The sequence below is a fragment of the Lissotriton helveticus genome, chromosome 12 (genome assembly GCF_964261635.1).
Source record: "Lissotriton helveticus chromosome 12, aLisHel1.1, whole genome shotgun sequence".
Taxonomy (NCBI): domain Eukaryota; kingdom Metazoa; phylum Chordata; class Amphibia; order Caudata; family Salamandridae; genus Lissotriton; species Lissotriton helveticus.
Genome location: NC_136073.1, coordinates 135694245 through 135703748, shown reverse-complemented (window position 1 = coordinate 135703748; position 9504 = coordinate 135694245). Strand labels below are relative to the sequence as shown.

Here is a 9504-nt window from a genome sequence, read left to right as displayed (position 1 = left end):
CTACACTACCGCCCACGCATAAATCCACATCTTTCAACTCCCACAATGCCACTGCACGCCCGGGACTCCCCGCAATGTCACTCTAATCCACTACACACAATGTCACTCTACTCAAAACAATCGCTCTCTACATAATGCCTCAACTCCATGCAACACACTGTTACTCCTTGCCACACAGTGCCCTTCTACTCAATGCCACTCTACATAATGCCCCTCCACTCTATTACACTATGTTCAACCAAAGTTAATAGATCCCACATAGGCGAGACCTATTGGCCTTGCCAATGCTTCTTGGATGAGGCTTTGTAAACACTTGTTTCACATATGCTGTTGGCCTATGCCTGTCCGCTGTCCTGCTGTTCCTGTTCCACAAAGATCTGTGACAGGCTGGTGATTGTCACGTGGTCACCGGCATGAACCAGTATCCTTTTCATGGAGTGCAGCCTAAACGTATGTTTGGAGAAGTCCTTAGGAACTAACGCAAAGCCGAATTTGGTTGTTGCAAAGAAATGTATAGAGACACGCCCCTTTTACACGGTTAGAAATGTTACTGAAAACATCTGTACACTGATACTATGCGCCGCTTGTGCTGCACTTCTGTGTAAGAAGCGGTTAACTTCTGATTATGTACAGGAAGTAGTCGTGGCCGAGCGGTTAAGGCGATGGACTTGAAATCCATTGGGGTCTCCCCGCGCAGGTTCGAATCCTGCCGACTACGGATCTCCATTTTTTTTTTAAACTAACAATCATTAGTTAATAATAATCACAGATAACAATATTTACTAACATAACGAGTGGCTTCCCTACAATATTTATTTGGAATGTTTGCAATACAAAACATCCGATGGAAAAATCGGACTACTTCCTGGAATCCACATCGACAACAGTATGGCACTTTATGTTGAGAAAAGTTCATTTAAAGAGGAGTATAACTTAAATCGGGGACATTTAAGCACGAGAGCGAATACATAACAAAAACATTGTGATGGCAGCGGTGGGATTCGAACCCACGCCTCCGGAGAGACTGGAGCCTTAATCCAGCGCCTTAGACCGCTCGGCCACGCTACCTTCCACATTGCCTTCGATGTCACTTTTAGGAGAAGAAATCGATCTGACTTCTGCATCAGTCAATGTGGTGTAGGACTTTAGGTAATTGCACGGTAAATGAATGCAGAACGAAGACTTATTAAACCACTGCAAACGACACCTTTAAAAATTAAAGGGGAGGAATAGAGGTGACTCCTTGGCGAGAAAGAGGGCGGGTGACTAGAGAACAGTAAAGCCGGAAGATTATCTGTGTGTTATTCACACGCTGCCGAACTCTTCTCCCGGCCATTTGAGTCTACAGTATTTACTGGGAAAAAACACTACTCTGTGAGAAATTACATTTATAAACCAATGTAGAAACATCTACTCTAAATATGTCAACGTGAATTGATCATTTTCTAAGCAGTTGTCCATAGTACTGGGATATTTTGTTAGGTCATGAGCTCATAAAGAGCAGTTCTTTCAAAAAGTTAAGCACCAAGTTCCACAACCGAGGAACTTGTGTAGTATTGGTGACATAAGCATTATTGCCCCACCCAGCTTCCAAGTGATGTCATGTCTTGCGTGACATTTTTTGTAGTTGCAGATTTATATAGTGCGAACTGGACCCGAAATATTGGAGCGCTTTACATGAGCACCGGTTACGTTACACAAGGGCACATTATTATTATTATTATTATTATTATTATTATTATTATTATTATGGTAAGCATCTTCACAATGTGTTCCACATTAATCAGCATCACTTTATGTGCACTTTATGTGCTGCTCTTTGAGCTAACATTGAAAAGGTAAAAGTGAAACTAAAAGTCTCAAAAATATAACATTATCCTGCTTAACCCGTTGGCTGCTGCCGTCGGCCATTGGCCGACGGCAGCACTACCTCACTGGTGCTGGCGTAGTCCAATGGCCAACGCGACCGCGACCGTTTTTTAAAACGGCCGCACTGCCGCAAAAAAGCAGAAGCAGCCAACGGTTAAAACTCAAATACTGGCCTCTAGCTGAAGGGGGCTACATATGAGGTGGTGCCCCGTGGATCTATCTCTGAGTACTCCACGTTACACCCACAGGCTCAAACAGGAAAGAGGTTAGAACACCATTCTGAAGGAACTAAGCAGAACAGGAGAATCAGAAACCAACTTTTTAGGTCTCGTGACCTTAAATGCGTGCAAGCGCATTGAGGAACGAGAATTCAAGTGCTCAAAATGCTCATGAAACCACCAGCTTTTTGCTGGCATTTTCATGCAGTTCATGTGAACCACGTGTTCAAACATGAACGCGCATCAGCCTCCCTCCATTTGCCGCACAGCACATCAAAGGGCTTCGCCCAGCGTGCGCTCTGCGGCTTCTCGGCTTCTCCTCCCCTAACTTCCTTGCATTTCTCCTCCCCCTCCCCAGCCAGCTTCCCCCAGGCCGTGTTCCCTCATCCCTCGCACCCCCTCCTCCTTCAGCTTATCACATTCTTCAAACTAAAAATGCGTCCCCGCTTGTAGCATGCAGGGGCCTAAAGTGATTGCATTAACCAAACTAGTTTTCCTACCCAATTTTTTTTCCCGACAGATAAAGGTAAGTTGCATTTATATTTTCCATTTAAGGTATGTGCGTTGTATTGTGTATGTCTGTACGTAAACATCTACCAAAATCCCCCAGGATCAGAGTTCACTTACTTTTATTTATGCACTTTGACTGCTGCCCAGATCAGTGATGAGTGCTTGGCAAAGAATAAATAGTAATAATAAAATACATTTTCATGCAGATTTTAATAATGCTAATCAGTAAGTGGCCACATCAAAGGCTCTGTGCCACTTTCACCCACACAGCAACACTTACAGACACGCAACGCCACTCACACCCACGCAAGCCCGCTATCATCCACGCAACACCACACTCACCCACGCAACGCCACTCACCCAAACAACACCACTCACACACGCAACGCAACTCATCCACGCAACCCCACTCATCCACGCAACCCCACTCACACACGCAACGCCACTCACACACGCAACGCCACTCACACACGCAATGCCACTCACACATGCAATGCCACTCACACATGCTACGCCACTCACACATGCAACGCCACTCACACATGCAACGCCACTCACACACGCAACGCCACTCACACACGCAACGCAACTCACCCACGCAACCCCACTCATCCACGCAACCCCACTCATCCACGCAACCCCACTCATCGACGCAATGCCACTCACACACGCAACGCCACTCACACACGCAACGCCACTCACACACGCAACGCCACTCACACACGCAACGCCACTCACACACGCAACGCCACTCACACACGCAACGCCACTCACACACGCAACGCCACTCACACATGCAACGCCACTCACACATGCAACGCCACTCACACATGCAACGCCACTCACACACGCAACGCAACTCATCCACGCAACCCCACTCATCCATGCAACCCCACTCATCCACGCAACGCCACCCATCCACGCAACGCCACTCACACATGCAATGCCACTCACACATGCAACGCCACTCACACATGTAATGCCACTCACACACGCAACGCCACTCACACATGCAACGCCACTCACACATGCAACGCCACACACATGCAACGCCACTCACACACGCAATGCCACTCACACACGCAACGCCACTCACACACGCAACGCCACTCACACACGCAACGCCACTCACACACGCAACGCCACTCACACATGCAACGCCACTCACACATGCAACGCCACTCACACATGCAACGCCACTCACACACGCAACGCAACTCATCCACGCAACCCCACTCATCCATGCAACCCCACTCATCCACGCAACGCCACTCATCCACGCAACGCCACTCACACATGCAATGCCACTCACACATGCAACGCCACTCACACATGTAACGCCACTCACACACGCAACGCCACTCACACACGCAACGCAACTCACCCACGCAACCCCACTCATCGACGCAACGGCACTCATCCATGCAACGCCACTCACACATGCAACGCCACACACATGCAACGCCACTCACACACGCAACGCCACTAACACACGCAACGCCACTCACACACGCAACGCCACTCACACACGCAACACCACTCACACACGCAACGCCACTCACACACGCAACGCCACTCACACATGCAACGCCACTCACACATGCAACGCCACACACATGCAACGCCACTCACACACGCAATGCCACTCACACACGCAACGCCACTCACACACGCAACGCCACTCACACACGCAACGCCACTCACACACGCAACGTCACTCACACACGCAACGCCACTCACACACGCAACGCCACTCACACACGCAACGCCACTCACACACGCAACGCCACTCACACACGCAACGCCACTCACACACGCAACGCCACTCACACACGCAACGCCACTCACACATGCAATGCCACTCACACATGCAACGCCACTCACACACGCAACGCCACTCACACACGCAACGCAACTCATCCACGCAACCCCACTCATCCACGCAACCCCACTCATCGACGCAACGCCACTCATCCACGCAACGCCACTCACACACGCAACGCCACTCACACACGCAACGCCACTCACACACGCAACGCCACTCATACACGCAACGCCACTCACACACGCAATGCCACTCACACATGCAACGCCACTCACACATGCAACGCCACTCACACACGCAACGCCACTCACACACGCAACGCCACTCACACATTTACAATGCCAATAGCTCAAACTCTCACAACTGCGAGACCTATTGCATTGAAAATGCTTGTTAAAATAGATGTGTTTTTTCCTATTTGACCTGGTGCTCACTCGTCCTTTACGCCAAGCTAAATGTAAATGAGCCGTGCAGCAAAGAAGCACCAAGGATGGTAAAATACACTTGAACCTGCACACCTCGATTCTGTAGGGCCGGCCTTTAGCATGTGCGAGCTGGCGCCAATATTCTGAGGGGTGCATGGAGCTGTGTGCATTAAGGTTATACCACAGTAGCGCCCTTCTCATCTTGCTCCAGCCTTCCCTCTGTTCTTTTCGTTCTGATTTACCAGTTTAAAGGGGTTTAAGTCCTTCATTATCTCACAGCTGACAATGTTTTTCACACTACATTTAGCCCTGTTGGAAAACGATGCAGTTTATGTGAGGCCTGCACAAATAACATGTCACATTTGTCCTTCACTGGGAACCAAACACACTAGCGCAGTGCTTGAATCTCAGAGGGTAGCGTTGCAGAGCAGTCTAAGGCTTACTCAAGGGAGGTGATGTAGGTTAGTAATCGCCATTACAGGTGCGCAGAAATAACACTCAATAATTGATTATCCAGTCTGTACTTTGCTTTATAAAAGTAAGAGTGCATTTATTAAACACACACCTTACTTAATACTAAGCCCAATTTACAAATATACATAGCTGTTGGAATTACTTTGTGACATTGCATAACATCTCCACCCCTTGCACGGGGGCTGTAGTTCTTGTAAAACCAGTCCTGTGTATGCACATCATCTTGCCCCCTAATGCAGTGCGTTTTCACAACCTAGAGTGAGGGCCTTGCCAACTGGCACCATCCCAGTGGCGACCCATCCCATCATCTCAACAAGCATTAAAAATAGGTACACATGCCCTGGGGACACATAACCCTGACTGAGCATTGTATACTGACCATACAGTATGCACTGCTACATCTTAGTAGCTAACAGTCTGGGTTGTTCCTCCACTAATGCAGTCGCTAGAAGATATGTTTGGGCATCACTTTAAATGAGGCACTTATCATAGCTGATAACAGTTGTAATGCATTGCAACTAACCCCCCCCCCCCCAAAAGCATCACAGTTGAACCACAGGATTAAGCATATACAGCCAGACACCCTAGCAGGAGTGCCTGGCAACATAACCCCACTTTGCTTATGACTCCCCCTTACACAGGTACTTCATATTACACATGTGACTTTGAAGTCCCTCTAAAAGAAATAACATTGGTAAAGGCATTTCTCGGGCAGTTACCCTCTACACTTCCAGGGGATGCCCTTCTCCAGACATCAAAAAAGGAGATGGTGTGGCACACCGCTTTTTAGGAAATTTTGAAAATAGGTAGTCCAAGATGGGTAAGTATAACGTTTCTGGGCGCCGCTGGAGTGTCCCTTCCGGCAGATGAGGGACAAAAAAGTGAAGACTAATAATAGGGGAGTGTGGGGGGATCACACACTACATCCAACTGGCGCACCTGTGTAGGTGTTAACCTCAAGTAAGTTGCGTAGTTGATTCAAGGTTATCAAACCGGAGGTGTAGTTCAAAAACAATTTTATTCAAAAGTCGTATATTCCAAACATATAGACTTGAGTATATGGTACTAGGTGAATCATCACAGTAATGTTCAACAAAATCATGATCAGCTCCCAATGCATTTCGGGACACCGTCCCTTCATCAGGGGATAAAGTGATCTGTAAGGGAACCAAACACTGTATCAGGTGGGGGAAAAGAAACCTCTCAGCGTAGTCATAACATATACAATCGTAAATAAGGAAGCCAAAAAGGGGACGAGAAATTCAGGGAAAACTAGGAAAAATAACGTAATTCAAGGTTAAACCCAAATGTGATCTCATGACGGTGAAGGAGTACCAGATAAACAAGAAAAAATCTATAATCAAAACAGCAGGTCAGAAAAAAAACAGCAGGTCAGAAAAAAAACCACACATTTAGTGCACGATTTGTTGTAAAGCGTAGAGGTAAGTTGAACAGAGGGGATAGCATGTGCGCAGAAAGGCATGATAAAGGTTCAATAACGTGGGCGGCAGGTCAAGAAACATCACCCCGTACGTGCATGTTGTGATTAAAACAGAAGTGAGTTGTACAAAAAGAAAGAAAGAAAAACGAAAAGTCGCCCTACCCGAATGGTGAAGAAACCGCGCTCTCCGGTGGTGTCTCAGCTGGGAAACAAACGTGTGACGGAACCCGGATACAAACAAGAAGGCAAGAAGCACGAAAATAGAAAGCGGACTGGAAACAGGCCGCCTTAGGTGACTCGAGAAAAAGATGCAAGGATGTAAACATTCGAAGATGTTAAAGTAGCGATCATAAGGCACACAAAAAAAAAAATGGTGCGTGAGAAGAGGAAATAAATTAGAATAGAGAGTGGGTCGAAAAAGTATAGGAGGGAAGAAAAACTAATTAGGCAAAACCTACAAATAGTAATAAAGAGTGCATGAAAAGTGAGAAATAAAAAATAAATAAATAAATAAATGCGAACAAAGATACACATGAAACGGAACAAAAAGTGTGTTTAGAAGAGAAATCGGTCGGTCATTTTGGAACAGGTAAAAGACAGAAATATATTCTACTATGGAACAAGAACAAAACAAAACGACAAACATTTAGGGAAGGTACAGGTAAAGGAAAACAGGCACAGGATAGAAGTTTGAAGGAAAATAAAAAATAAAAGTGGGAATAGGCGTGAAAACAGAAAAGTCAAGATAAAATATACAAAGGACAAAGGTGTAAATTGCAGATAGCAAGGAATGTGCAGAGTCCGAGTATGAGTTACAGGTAACAACTGTATTCAATTCTTTCATTTAGACCCATCGGGTGGCATGAGTTCAAGAATTTCATCCAAAAAAGTTCTCTTTGTAGAAGTATTTTCCGGTTGTCAACGCCAGATCTCGTTTGGACAACTTCCGAAACAAGGAACCTCAATTGACTGATGTTGTGTTGAGAAGAGATGAAATGGGCAGCTAGAGGGGACTTCAAGTTCTTATTCCGGATCGTACTCTTGTGTTCAGTTAGACAGACTTTGAGTTTCCCTTCAGTTTTGCCAACATACGGTAATCCGCATGGACATTTGAGTAGATACACCAAGTTCACAGAGTCACAAGTGGCGTTGGTCTTGAGTTTGATGGATTTGCCAGAAGATGGATGGTTAATCACGTTGCCTTTAATGATGTTATTGCAATGACTGCAATTATAACAGGGTATGGTACCACGGAAAATGACGTTGGGTGATTTAGGTTTAGTTTCCAACATGTTTTTGAGATTCTTTGCTCTTTGGTAGGCAAATAAAGGAGTGCTGTTGAATAAACCTTGAAAATCGGGTTCAGATTGTATCATTTGCCAATTGCTTAGGATAATCTTTTTTATAGCAGGACTTCTAGAAGAGTATTTGGAAACAAACACAGGCTTTTCAGAAGTTTTTTTGCGCTGATTGGCAATTAGAAGACCGTTTCTGTCCTTTAGCTTAATGCGGTCACATGCAACCTGTAAAGTAGATTCAGGGTATTTTCTCTCTCTGTATTTGTGTAGAATCATCTTTTCAGTTGACTGATAGTCCATTGGCTCTGAACAAATTCTTTTTGCTCTCAAAAGTTGAGAAAAGGGTAAATGTCTTTTCAAAGGAATTGGATGGCAACTGGTGTACCAAAGAGCATTATTCCGGTCTGTTGACTTGTAAACAAAGAAGTGCTTAAGCAGTCATTCACAAGTGAGACCAAAATATCCAAGAAAGGTAAACACTTAAGAGTTGGTGCTGTGGGTGAATTGGATGTGATCATCGATTTGATTGATGTGGGAAATGAACTCAGATATTAGTTCAAAGGGTCCAGCCCAAAGAAAAAAAAAAAATATCGTCGATGTATCTCTAATATGTGACGATTTTGTCTCGCCACTGGGTGTTTTCCAGAATGTGGTCAGTCTCCAGTCGGTGCATAAACAAATTCGCGTAGCTGGGGGAAGCACAATTTCCCATGGAGGTGCCCACTAGTTGCAGGTAGAATTTGTTGTCCCAAGTAAAGTAACTGTGATACAGCGTAAACTGCATAAGTTCTAACAGTAGTACTTTCAAATCATCATTCATGGAGTTGGAAAGTAAAAAAGATTCAAGAGCCTCAATCCCTCTGTTGTGAGGTATGGAAGTGTATAAAGCACATACATCGATTGTAACCAGAATGTATTGAGTATTGGAATGTAACTTCACTTTCATCAATTGGTTTAAAAAGTCAGTAGAATCCCGTATGTAGGTGGACATACCTTTCACAATGGGCTGAAGGTATAAGTCAACAAACTTGCCAGTAGGTTCATGAATGGAATTCCTGGTAGACACTATCGGTCTAAAGGGAGGTCGCTCCAAATTTTTGTGAATTTTGGGTAGCATATGTATGCTGGGACACTTCGGGTGAGGATGTATTAAGTACTTCATATCTTTTTGGGAGATAGTCCCCATTTCAACCGCTTTTTCGAGAATGGTTCTCAAAATTTTCGAAAATCCTTCCGTGGGATCAGAGTTCATTTGCATGTATAGATTCTTGTCATTCACATGAAGGGTGACACTGGAGTGATAAAATTCTCGATCGAGAACCACCACGGCTCCACCTTTATCCGCTTTGCAGCAAGTGATGTCTTTGTTGTCTGTGATCTCTCTGAGAGCTCGATAATCATTAACTTTAAAGTTACAGATTTTTGGCGGTGGTTTTTTGAAATT

The 9504-nt window shown here is 45.3% G+C and overlaps 2 non-coding genes across 2 annotated transcripts; one reads left to right on the top strand and one right to left on the bottom strand.

The window, feature by feature from the left end:
• Window positions 1-636: 636 nt before the first annotated feature.
• TRNAS-UGA (transfer RNA serine (anticodon UGA)) lies at window positions 637-718 on the top strand. The gene has a single exon. It is a non-coding gene; the product is annotated as a tRNA-Ser (tRNA).
• A 268-nt stretch (window positions 719-986) lies between these two features.
• On the bottom strand, window positions 987-1068 carry TRNAL-AAG (transfer RNA leucine (anticodon AAG)). The gene has a single exon. It is a non-coding gene; the product is annotated as a tRNA-Leu (tRNA).
• Between the last annotated feature and the right edge of the window lie 8436 nt (window positions 1069-9504).